Below are 27727 nucleotides of genomic sequence, written 5' to 3' on the forward strand. Positions count from 1 at the left end.
AAGAGAAATTAGAAAAGACTCAAAAAATTGGGTATATAGAGACTAATTAAGGCCATCACGTTATAGTTTCAAAGCATATGATAAGATAAGATCTGACAGCCTTTCTGCCAGTTTTTGAAAAATTTTGCCAAGTAGTACTTAGCACAAGAATAAAACCTTATTTCACTCAAGATATTTCTGTCAGAATATTCATTGGCTTAAAAATAAGTAGTGTGTTCTAAGATACAGCCCAGTAACAAAAAGCACGTGAAGAATTTATTTATAAGAAATCCAAAGAAAATACCTACATATTAGTCTTACTAGTGCATTAGGATGGAAAAATCCTGGAAGACCAAGGTCAAAATCTTTTTTGCTGCAACAGGAGAAATTTTAAGACATTTTACTGGATGAAATAAAAACATAGGACCAAGTTTAAATGAGCTAGAGTGAAGGACTGCCATTGGCCTTCCTTGTTTTCCTTTCCTTGAAGTGAGAACATTATCATGAATTAGTCTGTTGTAGCTATTTAATTGGTGCTATTATCTTTCTATTTTCAAGTTTCTTAAACTCTTTATAGACATAATAATGAATGTAAAGTAAAACAAGACCAAACTCTCTTGAAACTAATTTCATCTGTACAATTTTTTAACCTTCCACAAAGACACCCCAATGACTGTAATTCCTAATAGGTGACTGAACAGCCCTGAATGTTTAAGTCACGCCCATGGCCCAGGCATTTCCCAGTAAGTTGGAAAGAATTGTAGCTCCCAGGTGATTCTGTTGCAAATGACCTATGAAGGTCTTTTCCACACGTGAAAGAAACAAGCTCATTCTTTCCAGCTCAGATGTTGGATTCTGTGATGCAAGGCAGTCATCTCAAATTGAGTTTTTAAAAATACCCAGTGGTTATAATAGGACCAGCATGTGGCTAAGATGCATTAGCCCCACTTAAAGGAGAGGTCTCTGAAAACAGATATTAGTCCACTCAAACCAAGACAGGTTTGAAAAAAACAACCAACAATACAGCAAAAACAATAGCATGGTTGAAATGAAACAATTTGTTTAGAAATCATGGCTCAACACCAGCCATGATCCATTTGTTTGACTGAATTCAGACTGTTTTCACAATGCATTTTCCCTGCATATGACTTAACAGACCAAATTATAAATAATAGAAGAAGTACTTCAACCTTTGTAAACAAAATAGTGAATAATAAAAACTTAAAAATTGGAATGTACATTTCAAATCTTTTAGGGCTGAATTTAGGTAAATATCAAGATATCAATGTCATAACTTGATTGAAGTGGCTGGTTAAGGCAAAAGATTGAAGGCAAAGTGGATGTTACTGAGTGCAGTGATTCTGCTGTTCAAGAGTAGGAGCTGTCAGGAAGGTTAGTGGGTGTTGAGGGTTTGTCTAGGCAGGCTGCAACAAAGGACCGGTGCAGCCTGGTGCCAGATAGAGTGTGGTGCTACTTACTATGAGATTTTTTTCAGCTGTGTTCCTGGTCATCAGTGATAGCCCAGAATTTGTATAATACTTTGCATTAGGCTATGTTACTCGCAGCATATATATTTTAATTTTATTTTTGACGACAGAGTTTCACTCTTATTGCCCAGGCTGGAGTCCAATGGTGAGATCTTGGCTCACTGCAACCTCCACCTCCCAGAATCAAACTATTCTCCCGCCTAAACCTCCCAAATAGCTGGGATTACAGGTGCCTGCCACCACACTCACTTAATTTTTGTATTTTTAGTAGAGCAGGGGTTTCACCATGTTGGTCAGGCTGGTCTTGAACTCCTGACCTCAGGTGATCCACCTGCCTGGGCCTCCCAGAGTGCTGGGATTGCAGGTGTGAATGAAGAAAGTTATAAATTAGAGCTCTCATAAGAAGAGAGCTAAAGAACTAACATCTCTCTCTCTCTCCCCCCCCCCTCTCTTTCTCTCTCTCTCTCTTTCACACACACACACACACACACAGAGACACAAATTGATGTTTGATCATTTTATCTACCTAGAAAAAACTGAAGAAAACCTATGAAAGAACTAAATCAAGCCCACACTTACTCTCATAAAATGATTAATTTTTTTCTCACAAGCTAGACTGTGTGTAGTAGATTCAACACACTATGTGATTTTCATTCAAATACTGTCACAAATGAAAAATTGCACCAAACACAGATGAATAAATCAGTTACATATCTGCATTGCAATTTGAATAAGTTTAGGCAAAGTTTACCAAACCAATTTATTACCCATTTCCTTAGATGAGGATGGTTAGAGATGGAGTTCATCAGTCCAAAGAAGATCATTGTATAGCATATTTTAATCCTACAAGAAGAATTTTGCCTAATTTTATTTCAAATTTAAGAAAAAAAAACATCATTCAGGAGTCCTCTGTCTCTTAAATGTGTTCTGTTTAGTTTTGTTACGTGTACCTCAATATACTAGACCTATGTGTACTAGGCTTAAAAGAAAATTCTTTTGGCTCAAGGTGCTCACCCACCATCTGGAACTATTTCCCAAGGTTCATCCATTATGCAAATGAGATTTAGGATCCATCATGTTTCATCTACTGATACTAATACATTAATGTTGGATGTTACAGCGTGAGCCCCCAGCAGACATTGGCTTTTCATCAGTCATTGGCTTGAGCTCACAGCTCATTACTTTTAATGCCTCTGTGGCACTTAAGGTCACTGGGCTCCTAACTGCTGCTGCCTAGGGTGTTGTCAATTAAAGCAGTTTTCTCTTTTTAACTGAAGCATTTTTTTCCCATTTTCTTTCTTTCTTCTTTTTAAGTTGAATATTTCTTTTTGTCTCTGGAAATCCCACCAGTTGAGAGTATACTTTGACTATTTAACTGAATAAATAAGGATGTCTTTTCAGAAATTTTTAAAAAACAAAATTATTTCTGGAAAGAGTTTAAAGAAGAAAAAGTCCACAGTCAGCCCTTGGTATTTACTGAATCCACATCTTCAGATTCAACCAACCATAGTTTGAAATATTTGAAAAAAAGCAAAATGAGAAACAACAATATAACAATAAAAATAACACAAATTTTAAAATACTGTATAACAACTACTTAAATAGCATTTACATTTAGGTATTACAAGTAATTCAGAGATGATTTAAAGAATATGAGAGATTGTGTGTAAGATATATGTAAATATTGTAGAATTTTACATAAGGGACTTGAGCATCCATGGATTTTTGGATCTGGAAGACTTGGAATCAGTCCCACATGGATACCGAGAGAAGACTGTGGATACATATATATACACACACGTATATTTATACACATATTATATGCATATACTATGTATACTGTGTATATAATATGTGTATAAATATACGTGTGTATGTATATATGTATCCACAGTCTTCTGTATATATGTATATACAGGTACACATATATATACATATATATATAATATGTATATAGTATGTGTATAAATATATGTATATATATACATGTATATATGTATTAAAAATATTTTAGCAAAAATGAGTTTTCACAATTATTTCTGATTATAAACATACATAAAAATTTTGTAAGTAAAGCAAAATGATGAATATTCTGATACTGGGTTTTCACTTCTAGAAACTTCCCTAAAGAAATGTGTCTTTGGATAAATATATAAGATTTCTTAATAGAAAATACTGGAATATATTTCAACCTCCAAAATTAGGAGATATAATGTTAATATAGCATGATACTTCAATGCAATAAAATGTTATGCAATCACTGATATGATGTAGTGGATATGTAATTACCTTAACAGAGTGTTAAGTAAAATATATGGTATCTTTAAGTCCTAACACAGTATTAAGCAAAATAAAAGGTTGTAAAACAATATCTATATTATCTTATGCATAAATGTGATTCTCATTATTTTTATTACCTACATTCTATAAAGTCGTTGGAAACACTGAATTAGTGAATATGAACTGCTGCTTCTAGGGGAATGTATTAGTCTGGATTCTTTCAAGAAACAGAACAAATAAACTGATATAAAGGGAAAGAGAAAGAGAGAGAGAGAGATTTACTATGAGGAATTGACTTATGCAATTGTGAAGGCTGAAAAATCCAAGATTGTCACTCAGTAAGCCGGAGAGCAGGAGAGCGGATGGTATAGTTGCAGTTCAAATCTGAAAGCCTGAGAATCAGGAGAGCTAATGGTGTGAGTTTCAGTCCAAGTCGAAGTATAAAGGCAAGAGAAGAACGATGTCTCAGCTTGAAGACAGTCAGGCGGAGAGATATAATTCTTTTTTAGTCAGCCTTTTATTCTGTTCAGGCCTCAAGTATTGGATGAGGCCCACCTACATTCCGAAAGGAAATCTGTTTTACTCAGTCTACGAATTCAAATGTTAATCTCATCCAGAAACACCCAGAGGGACACATCCAGAAACAATGTTTAACTAAATATCTCGGCATCCACTGGCCAGGTCAGGTAAATAGTGGTTAGGTTTCTTCCAGTCACATTTTCATTAACTAATCCGTATCTAACCTTGTATATATGTGTTTCTGTTTAAAGACACTGTACTTCACATATATTGTTGATTCGTTATTTAACTCATAACAAATGACACTATAACTCATATCCAAAGAAGCTCAAATACATATTTTCTCTTTAAGGTACATCACAGCCTTCTTACGCTTAGACATGCTAGGCAGCACGTCAGCAAGGTGCTTGTGAGTTAAAGAGTGAACTGGGCTGGGCGCGGTGGCTCACTCCTATAATCCCGGCATTTTGGGAAGTCGAAGTGGGCGGATCACAAGGTGAGGAGATCAAGACCACCCTGGCCAACCTGGTGAAACCCTGTCTCCACTAAAATACAAAAAATTAGCCAGGCGTGGTGGTACGCAGGGCAGTCCCAGCTACTCGGGAGGCTTGAATCTAGGAGGTGGAGATTGCAGTGAGCGGACATCGCGCCATTGCACTCCAGTCTGGGCTGCACAAGCTAGACTCCTTCTTAAGAAAAAAAAAAGTGAGCTAATCAACAAAAAGAAGAACAAATGAAAAGCTTGGCCGAAAATAGATTGTGAAAAGAACAAGAACACTTGTTTATAGTGTGGGAGCTGAAACTGAAAGGCAGAGTGTAGCCTAGTTGACCTCAGCTGGGAACATATGTGTAAGACGACTTGAATTTTTCACCATTCTTCAGGGGTTTGTGAATGACCATGAAGGCACCATGAGTATTGATTTGGGGTTAGAAATAAATTTTAGCAAGTAGAAACATTTTCACATGTGGAATTTGAATATTAAAGACCAACTATATGTATGAATATTTTTTGTAGAAGCCACACAATATGTCAATTTACACTAGATTGGATTAAAATTATTACATCATAAAATAGAAAAATTCATGGTTTAAAACTTGCTTCAGGTATAGGAAACTCGAGACAGTACAAAAAAGCTGTTATTTTTAGAGGGTCAAGTCATGGAGAAATACACTCATCGACTTCAGTATTCGAGAAAAATAATAGAGTAAAACAATTTTTTTTTCTGCCTTCAAACAGAAGAATGAAACATATGTAAAAGCAGCAGGAAATTGAACCTAGAGATAGAAATAAAAGAAAATGGACCCTTGGATACATTTCCAGTGAATAGGAGAATCTAATGCTGCTGAACTTGAAAATTAACTTTTATTGCAATATATTTTGATTTTAGTCTATGCCCCGAGTTCATGAATTGCAGGACTCTATGGCAATTCCCTGAGTCACTTTTATATCATTTCTGGGGGGTACTCAATTCCCTGAGTCATTTTTATATCATTTCTGGGGGTTACATCCTAAGAGATATATAAGATTGGCAACACAGAGCTGTTTTAAGAAACAATGCAATGAAAAAACATAGGAAAACACTTTAGAAATTGTTTTTCAAATATTCTACAATATTATTTATTATTGCATTTGTTTAACATGCCCAAAGAAAACCTATGTCTTAATATGATATCAGTATACTTTTCAGGATACTGGAACTAAATCGTTTAAAATTAGTATCATTGGCTGGGTGTGGGGGCTCAAGCCTGTAATCCTGGCCCTTTAGGAGGCTGAGAAGGGGAGACTGCTTAAGGCCAGGCCTTCAAGACCAGCCTGGGCAACATGGTGAAAGCCCATCTCTACGGAAAAAAAAAAAAAAAAAGCTGGGTGTGGTGGTGTGTGCCTGTAGTCTCAGCTACTCAGAAGGCTGAGCTGGGAGGATCCCAGGCTGCATGAGTCAAGATCACATGACCGCTCTCCAGCGGGGTGACAGAGCAAGACCCTGTGTCCAAAACACAAACAAACAAAAAACACAAAAGTATCATTTTGGTTCATTGTGTGCAAGTCTTAAGCAAAGGACACAAACAGCATTTATTCCTTCATTGAGCAAACATTGCTCAGCGCTTGCTGTAGGTCCGGTACTCTGTTAGTCATCTGAGATGCAGTTTAGCAAACAAATAGTAAGTTGATTGCAGTTTAATATGTACTTTGATGGGGGCAAATGTAGAAAGCTCTAGATCTATATATTAGGGGTGTATAGCTCAGAATTCCAGGGTCAAGGGAAATTGTCCATAAACAGAAATATTGATACCAGCTGTGCAAGATGAGAAGTAGTTTGCCAAACTCACAATAGCTGACGCTTTTAAGCTGTGAGGGTAAAGACTGGTGTCTGTGGAATGGCTGGGACCCAGCTTTTGAATAGGGGAGTGCTGAGAACTGATACTGAAGGTAGGTGCGGATCTTATAGTGTAAGGACAATGTAAAATTTTAAAATGGGAAACTAGATGATTTGGAACCAGGATCAGCACACTTTTTCTGTAAAAGGCAGATTGTAAGGATTTTCGGTTTTTTTGGTCAATTATTCAGTGTCATCTTTATAACACAAAGACAGCACAGACAATACATAAGCCAACGAGCATGAGTGTGTTCTAATAGAACTTTATTTACAAAAAACAGGTGGCTGACTGGTTTGGTGCCATGGCCATAGTTTGACAACCACTAAACATGAAGTTTCCTATGACTGAAGGATCAAGCATGGATTTAAGAGAGGCGAGGATGGAGGCACAGAGTGAAATTTCAAATGCAAAAGTCTTAACTAGGAAAATAACAGCACATGGGTGGGTTGAAGAGGGTGAATACAGAAAATATTCGGGATTTTAAAAATGCAGGCATTGGTGATATGAAGGATGTAAACGAATGTGATGGATGCAGATTAAGGATGATTGGGACACTGGGGAGATGGTGCAATTCTTTGAGAATATAAACACAACAGCTAGAGCAGGACTAATGTCAATGACAGAGGAATGATTTCAATTGTAGACAAGTTGGAATCTAAAGGCCATGACAGCTGAGTCGAGAGTGTTGATATCTAATAAATCAGAAACTCAGAGCAGAGATTTGTGGTGCAGAAGTGACTTAGACATTTCTCCTCTAAAGTTCTCCTGTCTCTAGGAATACTAGCATCAAAAAAAATCTAAACACATTTATAACAAATAAATAAATCACCCACCGTTAAAGAGTGAAACCTTTATTCTGGTGCACATCAGTGTGAGAAAGTTGGTAAAGACAGCCTCCACTCAAATAATAATTGAAATGTTGAGTGACATCGAGTAAAAGAAAAAACATTTTGCATTACTGTAAAATAAAATACCGTAGAATAGAGTAAGCAAGGTCATTATTTTTCCTCTCTAAACTTTACAATGCTAAGATGATCTTGTAACTGTTATAAACCTCACATAATAAATTGGGAATGTTAAAATGTAATTATTTCCCATGGATTCAATCTGAAAATGTCAGCCTGGTGGTTCTGTACTTAATTAAAGCAGCACAACTATTTCACCGACAGGCAGCTTTAGATATTGAGGTAAAGGTTTTTAAGCCAAATATAAGAAAAGGGGGCTTCTTTCAATGATAATTTCTGTGTTTGGCATTAATATAATGTTCACAATATTGATTATTTTATTGTGTATATTCTTTCTTTTTTCTTTACCTGGGGAAAAGAATATAATCCTCCTAAGTGATTTTTTCTGTAAGTTATAACTCCAGGATAACATGTTATGATCTCATGAATTTGAGATATACCAGAATGCAAATAAAAGTTCATTCAAACACATTTACATTTAACAAATACTAAAAATATGTATGTTAAGCTTGTCCTTGTAAAAGTGTGCAAAGAAAACACTTCGCCATACAAGCTTACAAATTTTTTTAGGTAAGAGAAATTATAGCAATACTCGGGGCCATTTTCTCAAGTGCTTGCTGTTTACATTGCAATAGCATTGCACTTTTATTAAAAATAGAAATGTCATATCCCTAAATCTTTTCTCCAGATGCTGTCAATCGCATCACTACTTGACACTTGAGGACATACTTGTGTTTTTAAATTTCCAAGAACAACAATGTGAGGAGTCAAGAGGAATGTCTTAGGGTATATTACATTAGAGAACAACACACTCTATTTACCCTCAATGGTCCTTGTTTCCATTCTCACGTACTCAGAGCTGAAAAATCGGTGTTTGTTTTTTCACTTCACAGAAGAAGGCCAATTGATTAGTATCTTGTGTAAAGTATAAAGCTGCATCTTATGACTTAAAATTAAAATATGTGTAAAAATAGAATAAATAAATTTTATTTCCAAATACAATGTTATTTTATTCTGAATGTTAATAAAATAAAGGAAGTTAAAGATGACTGTTAATTCACTTGTCCATGTGCCTAATTTGTTGCTTATTTCCTGGGCATAGAATCACCGAGTTGAATTCTGTATAATAAAGACTTATGCAATCAACTAAGATATTCCATATGGAATATTAGCATGTCTTGGTGAACATCTTATGATGCTATTAAGTGCAAGTCAATGAACAGAATCAGAAGAAATAAGCTATCTATAAATCAAAGAGAAAATTTGCAGTGTATCATAAAAATAATTTTACCTGATAAATGTAAGTAAAACATGCCATTAGCAATGGAATTACAACCAAGGTCAATGAGTCCTCATTGCTTTTCTACCCCCAAGCATGGAGGAATCCGTGAAGTTTCTATGATCCCTGAAACTTCATTATTATGAAGTTATCTTTCACCATATGCCATACTTCATGTCATGGATTTTATTTTTTAAATGAAGCTTGGATGTTTCTGACTTTAAGAAAAATTTGAAGAGTACGTTCCATAACATGATGCCTCTTATAGAATTGCATTTTAAAAAAGCAAACTTTGTACAACATTGTTCTATTTGTATATTACTTAGTTAAGCAATCAAATTTTTACTCTCCCTCTAGGCCATCTAAGACATATACAATCTGTACAATCTAGCTAAAAAATAAAAGCAATTTAAAGTTGATAGTGCAGCTTCCTTCAGTGAAGTATTCAAACAAAAAATCTGACATCTCTTCAAAAAGTAAAGATTGAATGCTGTTCTTAATGAATTTGTCTCAGATTAGTAAACTAGAAGCTGGAGAAATTGGTGTACCGAAGATAGGGACTCTTTAAGAGTTATGTAAATGCTTTTTTCCTCAATTGGTTTGCTTTCAATTATCTCCTTCTTATTTCTCCTTTCTTAAAGTTGATGGAATTTCCCATTCAGTGAAATATTTCTGAAAGCTTGGAATATGAATTCAGAATGAGAAACAAAATTCTTGAAGTTGAAATGCCTCTTATTACATCACTGTCTTAAACAATATACAATTGAACAAGTTTGCCGCCAAATATTAACTGTTGCTTATACTTCCATTTGTCTCTTAAATATAATTCATCTGGAAATTATTTATAGATGCACACATTGAAATAGAAACAGATAATTGCAATATTTTAAATTTTCTGCATTTACTACACAGTCTCAGAGCTAATTCAGCTTTATCATCTTTCCAAAATTGAGCTTGATTTTTGGAAAATCAATAGAAGACTTTGTAAATACTCTTTTTTATTCAAAGTTCTAGATTGTTTTGGAATTCACAATACATACTGAGGTGGTTTAATATCACCCAATTACTCTAAAGGGCAGTTTAATTTCATCTTGACTAAAGGCAAACTGTATGAGAAAGAATTCAGAGTTAATCCATGTGCCTCAGAAAAGCGACATGTGACCAAAGAGTTTGGGATAAAAGAAATGAAAGCAGATGTTTCAAAAAGATAAAGACAATGATTACAGTTGTTTATTGATATTATCACTTTAATCTTTTCCAGGTTTTTCCCAACTCTTAGGGTATTCAGCACGGACACCTGGATTATTTACACAAATCATGTAAAATGCCACCTAACATGTTATTATTCTACCCAGAAATTCCAGGAAGCAATCAATTACATGATTCCAAAAGTTGTCAGAGGCATGAAGAGGTATAAAGCATATTTTATATACACATAAATATCCACATAAACACATATATGTTATGCATAGATATATACATACATAAAATATGCAATTAATAGATAAAAGTGCACATACATGTGGAATAAAGGGAGATGGATGTACATGTTTTGAGGTATAAAACTACATACAGTGTATCTGTTTTCCTCTTATACTTCCTTGTACTTTCAGAATGAGTCATTCTAATTGGACTGTGTATTTGACTGTTTTTAAATAGAAATTCACGATGGTAGTTTAAATATGGTTATGGCACTTAAAAACTTACCTTTATTTTTGAAAATCATGAGTGGAGCAATTAAAATTATTTTATAATAAGGTTTAAACATAAACAAATGAGATAGATAAAGAAAATCTTTAGAAAATTGTCAATTATAATATGTCTCAGGCATTCTTGTATAAAAGTGAATATATATTATTTGTTTTTGAGTAACGTATCATAATAAGTGCATTAAAAGTGTTCAGTATGATTCCATAAATCACTATTACATGGGCAATAATATATTCATTATTGTTATCGTTGTAATTATTAATTATTATGTCCTTTGTGTCAATTTTACAAGGCATCCGTTATTTGGTGTTGGTTTTTTTTTTTTTTTTTTTTTTTGAGGCAGGGTCTCATTCTCTTGCTCAGGCTGTCGTGCAGTGCTGATATCTTGGCTTACTGCAAACCTTGCCTCTCAGATTCAAGCAATTCCACCACACCCAGCTAATTTTTGTATTTTTAGTAAAGACAGGGTTTCATCACATTGGCCAGGCTGGTCTCAAACTCCTGACCTCAGGTGATCCACCAGCCTTGACCTCCCAAAGTACTGGGATTTCAGCCATGAGCCACTGTGTCCAGACAGGTTTTATATTTATTCAATAATTACCATTTAAGGAGATGACCCATTTTGACAAATCAGCTTATGCAACCAAAAGGCAATGCCAGGGTATGTAGTTTGGCCTTATTTTTTTAATGTAGACTATACACATTTTAATAGCTATGAAATTTATATACTTTATTTGGTTGACATTTGTTTTAATCAGAGGGAAAACATTTTAGAATATATTAATTGCCTTAAATGTTCAATACTTAAAAGTGTTCATATCAGTGCCCTGTCCTATCTAGGATCTCTGCAGAGACTGCCAGTGACTGCAATCTTCTAGGCAGTTCCTGAGACTCAATGGTGGAATATAATGGGATTTCACTCTGCTAAACAGTAAGAATTGGGAAGAAATATAGTTGCTTTACCTAATAAGTCCTGATGAAGCCCATTGTCACATCTAACCAACCACGGCTTCTCTGCTCCAATAGCATCAGCCCAGGACTTCAGAGCCTGCTATTAAACATTACCATTTCTCTAGCTAATTGACAGGGTCACTTTCATGACTTTTTCCTACAAACACCATTTTTTGTAGTTGGGCCCACGTTCCCACTCTTTTATTTTTTTTTCTTTTGCTTAACATGGATGCATCCTGTAAAGTCTCTGCTCCAAATTTGGTACCACCGTTTCAGCTCTGCAATTCTAGTTTCCCACTTCATTCTATCCAACAGATTGAGCCTTCCCTAGGATGTCAGAACTAAGATGGCTTAACTGCGTTTTCTATTTGACCTTGCTCTATGCTAATCAGCCTGCTCTTTCCCACAGTCCCTGCCATGAGTTTGCCCAATGTCTCAAAGGGCTTCTCTGTCTTGGCCCTTATCCCCTACTTAGGGCCGTCAGTACAGGATGGTACCTTCCAACTTCCCGCCACAAATCAACAATGTGACAATGCCTCAGTAGCCCTGTATGGCTCATTTTCTAAGGATCCAGGTATGTCCCTATGCAACAGAGAAGAAATGGTGGCAGGCTAGAGAAGAGAATGCTGGCTACATGTAATTCCACATTCATATCTCTCTGAGATCCTGTAGACAGCTTACTCCATCAAAGTGTAATTCATTCATTTGTTCAGTCAGTGGGTCATACAACTAAAATTTATGGATCACCTTATCTGTGCCAGATACTTCCCTAGGCACTGGGAGTTTCATCAAAAAAAAAAAAAAAAAATCATAGACACTGTCTGTTCTTGCCCTTACATATCTTCCATCCTCATGTGGAGACAGATTTATGAAGCCCAGCCAACATCCTTCCACACCAAAAAGAAAAACAAATAAAAAACAAAAAAAGCATAAGACCAAGTAAATCAATTACAAATACTGAAAAGTATTATCAATAAAATAAACAAGTACTGAGGTACATAATGACAGTGGTAGCCACTGATTTAAAAAGATAAGAAGACTTCACAGAAGACTTACTTTAAACTGGGAGAAAAACAGAAAGTTTAGAAGAATAGAAATAAAGATGTATCAGCAAAGAGAACAGCATGTGCAGAGGTTAGAACACAGGAGAGAGCTGAGTATGTGCTAGGTAGGAACTATACATCGTGAGACTTGAAGTTAGTGCATGAGGGTGGAGGGTGAAGCTGATGATTTTCTGGGGATGATCAAAGCCTAGAGCAGGCTCGGGGCATGCAAAGGGGCATGTAGATGTCAAGGTAGAGTCCAGATTTTCTTACAAGCACAAATCTGAAGCTATCAGATTATTATTTTTTTTAATTACCCTTTTTTTTTTCTGTGTAGAAAATGTGTCATAGATAGCCAAGAGAAGAGACAGAGAGAAATTGGTTAGATATTTCAAGGTGAGGAAAGATAGTAGCCAAGACCAGAGCAGAGGCAGGGGAGATGAAGAAAATGGCAACTATGAGAGCCTATTGCAGAGAAGAGGGGGGAGTCCAGAATGGTGCCTTGTTTCTGGCCGTCTTCGTGTTCTTTGGCATAATCCGCATATGTCTGCCCACCTCTCTATCATATAGTAAACCCAAGTTCTATTATCAGTGATCAGTTTTCTTATGCCTGAAATTCTGCAGTCTATTTGGATCTCTCAATTTCCATAGCTTAGAAAAGTCTGAAGACCTCTTCTGATTTCTGATTATACCAATCAATCCAGTGTCAGAATAGGCTCTGCCCCAACTCATTGGATCTTCGTGCATTGTTTTCTCATGTCCTGGATCTGCCCGTCATCAACTACACAGCTTCTTCTCCAGGTCACTTAAATCCACTCACAACCATCATTTCGAGGTTTTGGAAATTTCACTGAAAATTTTGAGTGGTGTGCAGAAGACCAATTCTCATGAAATTCTCATGTGCTCAACAAATGCTAGCTTCATTCCCCTTTTATCTCCTTCTATGTTAAAATCATTCAAAGAAGAACGAATGGGTTAATGATGGATAACTTTTTTCATAAATAAAATACAAATACAATCATTTGTGCTGTGTTTTCTGGTAAGCAACTTAGGGATTTTTACTTTTATGCTTTAGTAGCTATCTTTCTAACCCATGCACCCAGCTTTAAGGTTGCTTTCTTTCAGAGTCTCTGGCTTTCTAATAGTAGTGTATCCCCAGATTGCAGCTGTCTGTCACAACCTTGCTGGTGGCTGAGACTGATCCGTGAGTTGGCAGAGTGTCACCGAGTGACTTGGTTCTCCTCTTATCTTGCACCTTATGCTTTCAGAGGTGCTAGCAATGTCACTTTAAGCCCCTGTCCACAGCTACTCCAGTTGTCAATTTCTTATCTGACATGTTTGCAAATCTCTCATCTTGTATTTCTTGTCCCCAGAGTTATAGACCTTGGATGGTGATGTACCCACTGCATGCCATTGTAACATACCAGAAGCATGACTCGGACTTCATTTCCTTCTCAGTTATATTTTATATGAAACTGTAAAATCAATCAAGGGAATGCCTTTTGCTTTTTTCAGGACCCACCTCAAACTTGTAATCATTTCTGTTTCTTCCAGTTTTATGATTGAGGTTTCAATGTACTCTAATCATTCCATTTATTTTCGATAGTGTGCATTTTTCTATTATCTTTTGTCTTCGATTTTTTTTTCTGTGTTATAAATACACAAACAAACAACAAATAACTTTGATCCTCAGAAGTGAGATTATGCTTGGATAACTCAATGTTGCCAGTAATTTGAATAATTGTGTTGGGATTTCTCCATTTTAAGGCTGAAAGCCGCAGAATATCTTATAATCTATTTTTAACAGCACAAAAGTGATTCTTTATTCCATCAGCTCATCCCCCTTCTGCACCTGTCATTCAGATGCACTTTGGCATTTGCTAGACCTCACCTCACTGAGCCAAACTCCACCCCCACGATTCATTCTTCTGGATCTATCTTTCTAAAATGTTCTATCATATAGGCTGTGACCACTGAATAAAACCTCCAGCGTCCCCCATTTTCTACACAATTTGTCCCCAAAAGTTTTCTTAATAGACCCAATGAAAACATTTTGGTCCTTAATGAACTTGAATTTCTGGTCACTTTGAACCCTATTAACTACTTTCTCCAAGTCAGTTTTTTTTCTCCAAACAGTGGGGACCCTCTAACTGGTAGATTTTAGACCTATCATTCTCTTCTGTATAACATTTCCAAGATTCTATCAGCAGAGCATTTATGTGTTCAGGACGGTGCACCAGGGGTCTCACTGCACAGTGCTGCTTGTCTCTACCAGATTCTCATCCAGTCGTTGCCATTGATCTGAGAGGGATGAGGTGAAGTTTTTCAAACTCCCCTTCCTGCAGCTCTGGACCCTTAACATGCATGTGCTGTGTCCATTCCCTTTGTTCTTCATACATACTCATATACACACACCACACACATCATACAAACTACATACACATACAAGCACACATGTACACATACCAAATGTATACATACACACACCACACACATACATGCCATACACACATATGCACATACCACAAAACATACCATACACATAAAGCACATGTGTATACATGCCACACATATACACATACACCACACAACACACATGTACACACATCATACACACATACACACATCACACACCATATATATGCAAGCACACGCATACACGTGCCTTACACATACATGCACACACCACACACATACACACATATGCATTTATCATGCACATATATACACATCACAGCACAGCAAACTCATTACACACACATTACACACATACACACATATCACACATCTACACACACACCACACATATATACACAAATAACACACACATATACACTACACACACATACAGACACTCACACCAAACACCCCCATACACATACATACACCTCACATGCATTAGATCACCTGCCCTTTTAGGTCAGGGTTACCGTGTGTTTTTGTCATTGTTTACCCAGCATTTCAGATGATGTCTAGGACAGCACCAATATCTGGCAAACATTCAAGACTCAAGTATTCACATGAAGGAATGTTCTGGAAAAGAGAGAGTAATCCCCATTGCTCTAATTCCACAGCTACCAATTCATTCCTTTGTTCCCCATGCTGAATTTCCAGACTCTGCAAAGAAAATTGTTCTCTCTTCCCAAACAGATCTCACCCTGAAACTCCTCTGTGTTGATATACATGTTGCTCCCTTTTTCTCTAATGAAACTCACTTGTCTCCATTAGGAAAATTCCTGCTCAGACTCGACACAAATGTCATCTCCATTCTGAATCCTTCCTGCCAACTCCAGCAGCTACCTCCCTTGTATCTCATAGTATGTCACATATCTGATAATACTTGTGTTTTATTTTCCTGATTTATACAAGTGTCTTTTATATGATCATGTGTGTATGTGTGTTCTCATAGCATACCCAATTCCTCAAAACTGTACTGGGAACATATTAGGTGTTTAATAAATAATTGATCAATGGATATGAACCAATTTCAGATGGTTCCTAATCTGAGACCAAGATTCAAACTCAATAGAATGTTATCTATAGATAATATAGGAGTTACTATTGATTCCTTAGCATTGAACATCTTCAACTTAGCTATTTAAAATCATCCAATTCTGAGAAGTATGTCAATGACAGCTTAATGGGAATAGCATTGAATCTTCAAATTACTTTGGGCAGAATGGCCATTTTCACGTATTCATTCTATCCATGAGCATGGAATATTTTTCCATTTGTTTGTGTCCACTCTGGTTTCCTTGAGCAGAGGTGTGTAGTTCTCCTTGAAGAAGTCCTTCACTTCCCTTGTTAACTGTATGCCAAGGTATTTTATTCTCTTTGTAGCAATTGTGAATGGGAAATTCATTCATTATTTGGCTCTCTGCTTGCCTGTTGTTAGTGTATAGGAATGTTTGTGATTTCTGCACATTAATTTTGTATCCTGATATTTTATTGAAGTTGCTTATCAGCTTAAGAAGCTTTTGGGCTGAGATGATGGCGATTTCCAGATATAGAGTCATGTCATCTGCAAACAAAGAAATTTTGACTTCCTCTCTTCCTATTTGAATCCCCTTTATTTCTTCTCTTGCCTGATTTCCCTGGCCAGAACTTCCAATGCTATGTTGAATAGGAATGGTGAGAGAGGGCATACTTGTCTTGTGCCAGTTTTCAAGGGGAATGCTTCTAGTATCTGCCCATTCAGTATGATATTGGCTGTGGGTTTGTCATAAAGGGCTCTTATTATTTTGAGATATACTCCAATATCTAGTTTGTTGAGAGTTTTTAACAGGAAGGGATGTTGAAATTTATTAAAGGCTTTTTCTTCATCTATTGAGATAATCATGCAGTTTTTGTTTTTAGATCTGTTTTTGTGATGAATTACATTTGTTGATTTGCATGTGTTGAACCAACCTTGCATTTTGGGAATGAAGCCAACTTGATCATGGTGGATATTTTGATGTGCTGTTGAATATGATTTGTCAGTATTTTATTGAGAATTTTTGCATTGATGTTCATCATGAATGTTGGCCTGAAGTTTTATTTGTTTGTTTGTTTTTTGTTTTTGTTTTTGATTTTTTGTTGTATTTCTTCCATGTTTTAGTATCAGGATGATGCTGGTCTCATAGAATGACTTATGGAGGAGTCCCTACTTTTCAACTATTTGGAATAGTTTCAGAAGAAATGGCATCTGCTTTGCATTTCTGTTAGAAGTCTGCTGTAAATTCATCTGGTACTGGGCTTTTTTTGATTGGTAGGCTATTAATTACTGCCTCAATTTCAGAACTTGTTATTGGTCTAGTCAGGGATTCAACTTCTTCCTGGTTCAGTCTTGGGAGTGTGTAAGTGTCCAGGAATTTATCTATTTCTTCTAGATTTTCTAGTTTATTTGAATATAGCTGTTTAAATACTCTGTGCTATTAGTTTATATTTCTGTGAGGCCAGTGGTGATATCCCTTCTATCACTTTTCATTGAGTCTATTTAATCTTTTTCTTTTTTCTTCTTTATTAGTCTAGCTAGAAGTCTATCTGTTTCATTAATTAAAAAAACAGCAACTGGATTTATTGAGTTTTTTGAAGGTTTTTTTGTTTGTTTTTTGTTTTTATTTTTTGGTGTGTATCCCTATCTCCTTCAGTTCCACTCTGATCTTGGTTATTTCTTGTCTTCTACAATCTTTGGGGTTTGTTTGCTCTTAGTTCTCTAGTTTTTTTGGTTGTGATGCTAGAGTGTTGATTTGAGATCTTTCTAGCTTTTTGATGTGGGCATTTAGCGCTATAAATTTCTCTCTTAACACTACTTTAGCTGCATTCCAGAAATTCTGGTACACTGTCTCTTTGTTTTCATTAGTTTCAAAGAACTTCTTGATTTCTGTCTTAATTTCATAATATATTCAGGTGTCATCAGGAGCAGGCTGTTCAATTTCCATGTAGTTGTGTGACTCTGAGTATTAGCATTCTTTGCAGAATTAGAATACAACTATTTTAAAATCTATATGGCAGCAAAGAAGAGCTCATATAGCTAAGACAATCCCAAGAAAAAAGAACAAAGCTGGAGGCATCAACCTACCAGGCTTCAAACTATGCTATAAGGCTACAATAATCAAAAAAGCATGGTACTGGCACAAAAACAGACATACAAACCAATGGAGCAGAATAGAGAACTCAGAAATAAGGTTGCACATCCACAACCATCTGATCTTTGACAAACCTGAAAAAAACAAGCAATTGGGAAAGAATTTCCTATTCAACAAATCGTTCTGGGATAAATGGACATCCATTTTCAGAAAATTGAAACTGGACCCCTTCCTCACACATTATACAAAAATTAACTCAAATGGATTAAAGACTTAAATGAAAAACCTAAAATGATAAAAATCCTAGAAGAAAATCTAGGCAAAACAATTCAGGACATAGGCATGGGCTAAGATTTCATGATGAAAACATCAAAATCAATTGCAACAAAAGCCAGAATTGACAAATGGGATCTAATTAAACTACAGAGCTTCTGCACTGCAAAATAAACTATCATCAGAGTGAACAGGCAATATACAGGGTGAGAGAAAATCTTTGCAATCTATCCATCTGACGAAGTTCTAATATTCAGAATCTACAAGTAACTCAAGCAAATTTATAAGAAAAAAAACAAATAACTCCATTAAAATGTGGACAAAGGACATAGACACTTCTCGAAAGAAGACATTTATACAGCCAACAAACATGAAAAAAATCTCAATATCACTGATCATTAGAGAAATGCAAATCAAAACTACAATGAGATATTATCTCATGTCAGTCAGAATGGCTATTACTAAAAAGTCAAGAAACAACTGATGCTGGTGAGGTCGTGGAGAAATAGGAACAGTTTTATACCATTGGTCAGAATGTAAATTAGTTCAACCATTGTGGAAGATAGTGTGGCAATTCCTCAAAGATCTAGAACCAGAAATATCATTTGACCCAGCAATCCCAATCCTGAGTATATACCCAAAGGATTATAAATCATCCTATTACAAAGATACATGCACACATATATTCAGTGCAGTGCTATTCACAAAAGTAAGGACATGGAATCAATTGAAATGTCCATCAATGATAGATTAAATAGAGAAAATGTGGTACACAAACACCATGGAATATTATGCAGCCATAGAAAGGAATGAGATCATATCCTTGTAGGGATGTGGATGAAACCGAAAGCCATTATCCTCAGCAAGCAAAGGTAGGAACAAAAAACCAAACACCGCGTGTTCTCACTTATAAATGGGAGCTGAACGATGAGATCACATGGACGTGGGGAGAGGAACAACACACACTGGGGGGCCAGGTCGGGGGAGGGAGAGTATTAGAAAGGATGGCCAATGCTTGCTGGGCTTAATACCTGGGCGATGGGTTGGTAGGTGCAGTAAACCACTATGGCACATGTTTACCTATGTAGCAAACCCACATCCTGCACATGAGCCCCAGAACCAAAAATAATTTTAAAATAAATAAATTAAAAAAATAAGCTATGATCATCTAGAGACATTAGTTCAGTTTTAATCGGCCTACCTCTTATCCTATATGAATCATTGAAAAAATAATTATAAGCCACAGATATTTTTTCTGCATCAATTTTATTGGAATGCAGTAATACTCCCACACTGTTTGATACCTACTTTTAATTCCAGACAATTTTATTGGGATTTGGGGATGCATAGACTTCTTTTATTTGGTCATCTTTTCTGACATCCTAGAACCCCAGCACTCTACCTGCCCATTAATTAATTTAGTAGGTATGTTCCAAAAGCATACCATGCATCAAGTACTATTCTATGTGCTAGAGAGTCCTTAATAAATATAGCAGACTAAAACCCTGGCTCTTAGCAACTTATTCTAGAAGGAGGATGTAAACAAGAAAAACAAATGTTTGTGTATTAGAAAGTGACAGATGTTATTGCATAAATAAAATTGTGGTAAGGAAGAGTAACACAGAAGGGATGGGATGGTGAGTGGTCGAATTTCAAGTGGAATAGTCAGTGAGATAACTTTCAGCAATGCAAGGTTTGTGGTGGGGGCTATGCAGATTCTGTGAAGATGTCAAAGCAGAAAATAGTGTGCTCAAATGACCTAAAACAGCAACATATTTGGACATATATGTTCACCTTGAAAAAGAATAGAACACTGAAAAATAACAGAATAACAAAAAGACCACCATGTCAAGAAGAGAACAAGAGAGGGGAAGATTATTAGAAACGGGAAAAGAAAAGTAACACGAGAAAATAGGTCATCATCGAAGGTTTTGAATAGAAGATGTGTATGACTGGGCTTAAGAAATTCACTTGCACTACCATGTTGGTGATAGACTGTAGGGTGGAAGCCAGGAGTCCAGTTAGGGGATGATAATCTAGCCCAGAGATGATTGTTGCTAGGACCATTTTGGTGGAAGAGATGAGAAGTCGTAAGAATCTGGATATGCCTTGCAGGTAGAGCAAATGAAAGTTGTTATGAACTGAATGGAAGGAGTGAGAAAAAGAGAAGAGTCAAGGGTGGCTCCAAGCCAGGTTTCCCTGAACAATGGGGAAATGAAATTGTTATTAAATGAAGAATAAATTGTTTTGGGAAGATGGGAATATCAGAAATTTGGTTTTGAATGTGGTGAGATTCAGATGTTTATTGGACATTTAAATGGAGATGTCAAGTAGGTAATTTTATATGTAAGTCTGGGCATCAGAGAAGAGATACAGGCAATTTCAGATATACAGGTGGTACTTAAGGCCGTAAGACTGAGATGAGAGCCAAGAACTGTATCTCATTTTACTTGATGAAGGGCAGTTGAAGAACAAGCAGAAAAGACGAGGAAAGAGCAGCCAATGAAAGAAGACAACCAGAAAATTTTGTCATGTTATAAAGAGAAGGAAATATAAAACTGCGTCCAAGTGAGATGAGCACTAGAAAGTGACAATTGCAATCAGCAGTGACGAGATTGTTGGTGATCCTGGCCAGAGTGTCTAATGAAGGAATAAAGGCAAAGCCTGCCTATGGTTTGTTCCTGAGATCATTTCATTAGTACTTTAGAGAGTAGTGAACCCTATTATCAGTGTTTGCTCACATCTTTGGCATTGCTCTACTATGTGCTCCTGAGTTCATGGAAATAACTATCTGTGCATAAGTAACAAAAGAATTTTAAAAAAATAGTGTTGACATAAAATAAATGATGTAGGTGACAGAGAGGTGTTTCTGAGGAGAGAAGAAGAGACAAATATAAACACTTGAAGAATTGCTTCCATCAGATCTAATGAGACTCTTCTGGGGATTAGGAGGACAGTGTTCTGTTGCGCAAGTTGTGTACTGCATATGTCCTAGAGGCGTCATTCCCAACAACACAGTTTATGTAAATGGCACCACCTGCGGTTGTATGGTTTATTCTATGAAATATACGTGATGGCCCTGCTGTACAGTGGTTTGGGATGGGAGCTATAAATCTATTTTTTGTATGTTTCTCATCTTTGCATATTTCTTAGAAAATAAAATTTATTTCTTAAGTAAATGTGTTTTTTTTTCATATAGGAAGTAAACCAACTCCTTCTGGAATGCACAAAGCCAAATATACTATTTTATTAAAAACATTTTAATATTTGTTAAGAGTGGTTTTTGATTATATGCCTTAGATGTAGATCTTAGAGCTTAACTTCAAATCAGATGAAAATGTTTTCTTTATCTCGAATCTCCTTATTGCCCAAACTGTTGGAATAGAATGGTTTAATTGCATCTTTCATTTGATGATTCAGCAAATGAGTCAAATTTTCCTATTTTAAGCATCTTTCCATCATTCAAGAATCTACATTTTATCTTGTATTTATATACTCACCTAATAACCTGAATAACTCAATAACTGAATATATACATACATATCTACTCAATAATCTACAACATATGTCAGACTTTGAACAGTAGGATTCCAAAAAGTAAGCATGACGTACATTGTTCATGCTGTTTAGATTATCTATTGTCATGTGGCAAATTTCCCCCAGACCTAGTAATTTCTAAAGAATAACCATTTTACTATTCCTTCTGATTTTGTAGCTAAAGAGTTGTCAAGGCTTAGCTGGGCAATTCTTCTTCATGTAATCACTTGGATATTAAACTGGGATCTTTGTTGTTCTGGAGGGTCCAAGTCAACTTTACTCATATTTCTGATGCCTCATGGTTAGGGAGTGACCAGAAGGCTGGACTTCACTGGAACCCTCTCTTTCTCTTCATATTCTCTTAGACCCTCTCCATGTGGTCTATTCAGCAGACTAGGGAGACTCTGCATTATGATTCAAGAGTCAAAGCTTGAATGATTCGAGAAAAAGGAAGATGAAGCAGCCAATGTCTTAATCCTCAGCCAGGAATCTGCTATTCATCAATCCCACTGTATTCTATTGGTGAAAGAGTTACCTACACCTCCTAGACTTAAGTCATTGGTACATAGACTTTCAATAGGTTATGTAGCAAAACATCTGTGGCCATTTTAAATCTCTAACATCCACTAATCTTTTAGTGGAAAGTGTATATCTATTAACAGTGCCTTACTGTGACTGAGAAAATCACTACAGACATTCTAAGGAGTGGTTGATAAGATCATTTTATTCTGCCAAATACATCTGGAAGTCCATATTAGAGCTTAAATGACAAAATATTTACCTTGCCAAGTCAAATATGGATAAGACTTAGGAAATCTGAGTCTTAAATTCTTTCTATTCAATGCCACGCTTGTTAAACAAAGTGTTTCTGAGAAGACGAAGATGACCCTCATGAACAACAAAAATGTGACACTTCATTTCCAAGGTCTCACCCAGCTTCAAATAGCACGCTCCTGATATTCCCTTAAAACTGGAGCTGTACAGCAATGGCATAGCAAGATAACCACCTGGAAAATTCAAACAAGCAAAACATTCTGTGCATAGTGACCTTACAATGGAGTGAGTGTGAGATGGGAAAAGATAATACCCATCATTCCCTTTTCCACCCATGGAGAAGAGGAATCATTTTGTAGTCACTGAAGAGAATGACACTGTTGTCTTAGGCACTCATCATCTTATGCTGCTTAATGAGTCAAAGTCATATTAAAGAGAGATGGCTTGGACATGTCAAAGGTTAATAAGGATTCATACAAATCATCCATGATGCCACTCAAGTATTTGTAAAATAACCCACGCTATAAAAGAATTGCTAGAAGAAGATTTGTTACGTATCTAATATATAGCCATATGTGAAGCAACTGTCTTTAGCAGAGAGCAGCCTCAGAGGAGAAGTTTTATTATTTTACAAAAAAATGATGCAGGGCATTCAGAAGGCAACACTTCCAAAATTGTCTCTACTCCCAAAGCACCAGCACAAGATTGTGTTTTATCTGAGGCATCAATTTCCAGATCCTCTTTTAAATACCGACTGAGAATTTTGTATTTTCAAGAAGAATTAAAATGGTAGTGAGAAATATTGATTTTTAGGCCTCAAGTTTTCAAAAGTGACAGAGAAAAGAGAAAAATGACAATAAACAGGATCACAAATTACGTATCCTAATGGAGGAATGATTTTTCAGGCACTTGGATTCTTATAACATTAACTCTACCTTTCCTGAGTATGTTACTAAAAAAAAGAAAAAGAAGTCATATATCAAAGTGGGAAAGAATCTATTAAAACAAGATAGCCATATAAAGTCTCCTGCAATACAATAAATTATTTTTAATGTGTTATGCATTTTAAGATATTTTTTCCAACATGAAGTCTTGTCAAGGGAGCTGCATTTTAGCAACATGGTTACACAAAAAATATATGTTCGTAGCAGTGTAAACATTCTTTTTGACTAGCTAGTTTTCAAATGTAGAAGTTTGGTTGTGAATTATTATATTTATTTTTTATTATCTGTATAACAACATAAATTAGGAACTAGGTGTTTTTTTTTCCTTTTTTCATAATAATATAGTAAAGTTTAGTTCAAATGTATCTGATATCTAAACTATAGTTCTAGCAGATAGCATTTTTTTCATTTTCATAGGGAGGCTACATACAATCATGAGGGTTAAAGTTATAGAATGCACATGGCATCATCAACGTACAGTAATTTATATTTCTGTAGTTGTTTACATTTTCCAAAGGTTTTCCTAACTCTTTGATTTACTTTATTCCTCACAAAGTGAGTTACAATAAATGCTTCAGCGTGGGCTTCATTCTTTCAGATGAAGACATTAAAGCACTGTGACACAGTCAAATTAGCAAAGTCAAGTTTGAACTGAAGTCTCTTCTCTGCTACAAGGGTTCTCACCTATGTAAACTAATTTAACACTCAATCCCTCGTGCTTTTGACCCAATTAGATGCTACACAAGTAGCCCACTGGCTGTTTTATATTTTAGCACCAGGTGTTAAATATATGCGTAAACTTGTTCTAAATTGCATCTTATGATGCTCAACTAGAGTATCAACTGGGTACAAGTTTAGATACTATCTGGACTGAAAATATCCCCCAGTAGAGAACAGGAACCAATACACTATTTATATTATAGCTAAAAGCCAGACATGAAGGTGTACATAGCAAAAATTTTTAACACTCACCAAATATCCTGGGCTCCTTTACCTTCGGCAATCTCCTTTAAAATTAGATAATTTGCAGTTATTGTTGGCCAGTGAAACACAAGCCGAACTGGCACACATTACTCTGGATAGAAAGTTAAGGGAGTGAAGATTGTGTCTCCTCTGTTATCTTTCTGCATGTTCCAGACTATACAGTTTCAAGAGACGGAGCATGGCTTGACCAGCATCAGACTGAGACAAAAGCAAGAATAAGCCAGTACAGCATTAAGCCTTAAATCCTCAGGGCTTTGTCTCTTACAGTAGCTGGATGCAAATATTTTAACCAATATAGTAGAGTGCTTTTAAGGAACAGAAAATGGTTTCTGGATTGGGAGCAATCTTCGTGATAGTGACTATGAGTTGATTGAACAGTAGCATTTCAGCTACAGAGGACATGTTTCAAGGGCCAAGAACTTTTGTATAGATGACGCACCTAAGGCACAGACTCACCCTGAAAACCCCCATTCCAGCAACAGCCGGAGCAGAGAATAAAACTCCCCTGTTGTACAACATGTGATATGTTATTAAACGCTCACATCAGAGGGGACCTGAGAGTCAGGGCAGAATGCGACAGTGTCAGTCAAGTTAGATAAATGGTGGTTTAGGATTAATCACTAAAAGCAAATGTTTTGAGATATTGGGTAGGAAAAAATGAAGGCTTTAAATACGTGTAATTAACAGCACAAATAATTAGAGCTTAAAATGTAATAGCAGTGACATTTTTTTCACGTCGATCAGTTAAAGATTGAAAGATGAAGCAATCTTTAATCTCATGAATTTTAAATATCCAGGAAAAGTTGATAGCTCTCCCACTGCATACTCAGGCCATTGACAACATGAGATATGTCAAAGAATCCACAGAGAAAACGAGGGTTAAAAGAGACATTTTCTACTTTTTTAAAGGATGCCTGGCTAATCATTTTGCTAGGTCCTAAATATATGAAAAAGAAGTCAATATCCAAACACACTTCTAGCAGATATGTTCTATTATGCGGTTCGTAGTCCACGTGTGTTTAAATGACCTTCTCAGTATTACGTTAGTAGTTCCTATGCCATTTGTGAATTTAGTAGTCTTCAATGCATCATTTTTTAAAAATCCAGATGTAGAATGATTTTAAGCATTTTTATAGTCATAAAATGAAAGAACAGGAATCACTCAATGATTTCCTTAAGTTCTATTATTGGATAACATTTTAATTCTGGCCCCAAATAAACCCCCTACACAGGCTTTGTGTGATCAACATGGGTGTTTATCCACCTGGGTGAGGGGAGGCTGAGTCCAAAAAGAGAGTCAGAGGAGGGTGGTGGGATGGGAGTTGGTTTTATAGGTGTGGGGCAGGCTGTAGAAAGTTACAGAGATACAGTTCAGGGTTGGCTGAGCAAGCTGGGAGGGGGTCGTAGGGTCCGGGGTCATGAGGTTGACCAAGGTCAGTTACAAATTCCAGTTGCCTTGGCAGCGGAGGGAATAAAGAACAATAGCAGAATGTCTCAAAATTAGTTAGGCACTCAAGGGTTGGTCATTCTTCCCCTTTTTCTGGTCTTCCAGTTACTTCAGGCCTTCTGGTTCCAGGAACTTATCTGGAGTGTATGTGCAGGTCACAGAGGTTACCATGCCGTCCATGGCATGGTCAGTTGGCTTAAAAGACATTAACATTTCTAAAATACCCCTAAAACCCGTAGTAAAGGATGCTGGGCACCATCTTCAGGGAAGAATGGTTCACAGAGTTTGTTCATTTGTTTTTTTGACATGGGGTCTCACTCTATTGCCCAGGCTGGAGGGTAGTAGTGTGATCTTGGCTCACTGCACCTCCACCTCCTGGGTTCAAGTGATTCTCCTGCCTCAGCCTCCCAAGTAACAGGGATTTTAGGCATATACCACCATGTCTGGCTAATTTTTTACTTTTAGTAGAAACGAGGTTTCACCCCGTTGCCCAGGGTGGTCTCAAACTCCTGACCTCAGGTGATCCACCCACCTCAGTCTCCCAAATTGCTGGTGTTACAGGCATGAGCCATTGTGTCTGGCCCCTAGAGTTTGTTCTTAATCATATTTCAGACTGTAAAGTGAAGGCTATCTTTGTTAACATGGCAAGAGTCCTGGTTGAAAACCAGTGTAAAACATAACTGGTTTCAATAACGTTTTCTATGTTTTAATCTTTGAAACATCAACAAAGCAAAGAAAACTGAGTATTCAAATAAAATTTATCTCATTTTAAGCAGCATCTAATGTTACCCTAAGTGTCTCTGTTCTCTGAGATACTGCTGACCACATACACAGATGTGTGCACCAGCCCACCTATCCACACACACACACACACACACACAACTGAGATAAGGACAAAAGGCTCGTAAGGGGTATGGGAGCTCAGAATGAAGTGGTTTCATGAATCACTGAATTAGCTGGAGACTTTGCCTTTTCTTTCTATATCTCTTTAAAATGACGCCTAACCACCTTGCCAATAAATTGCCTGTGCATGTTTTATATTAGATATTTAAAGTTATGTTGGCATTTTTTCATACCAAAGAGTTCAAAACTATGACATAAGAATAATCTGGATAGCAATGACCAGTTTTGCTTGTCAAGCGTTATAGCTGGATTCATAGGAAAATGAGTCATCAGTGATATTTAGCTGAATGTGGGCAGCTTTTCTAGCATTGAAATACATTTGAGGAATGTTCTCTTTTATCTTCTTTCCCCTGTTTCTATTAGTTGAGTTCTTGCATTCTGTATTTATTCCAATCCAGACATTATCATGGTTTTCAACTTTGCACGTTCCTTGTCCTTGATAAATAAGTGTTCATTGATTTCTTTTCAAAGTGACGTTTCCAATTTAATAAATGAGACATTTACTGTGTGACCTTTGGAAAAATACTTAACCTCTCTGGGCATTACCTTCTTCCTCTATAAAATGAAAGAACAGGAATCACTCAATGATTTCCTTAAGTTCTATTATTGGATAACATTTTAATTCTGGCCCCAAAGGGTATTTTTATTTGTTCCAAAAATATTTATAACTGTACGCTGATCTTGATAAATAAAAGGACAATAGAATGAA

The sequence above is a fragment of the Cebus imitator genome, unplaced genomic scaffold (assembly GCF_001604975.1).
Source record: "Cebus imitator isolate Cc_AM_T3 unplaced genomic scaffold, Cebus_imitator-1.0 Scaffold34, whole genome shotgun sequence".
In the NCBI taxonomy this organism is placed as follows: domain Eukaryota; kingdom Metazoa; phylum Chordata; class Mammalia; order Primates; family Cebidae; genus Cebus; species Cebus imitator.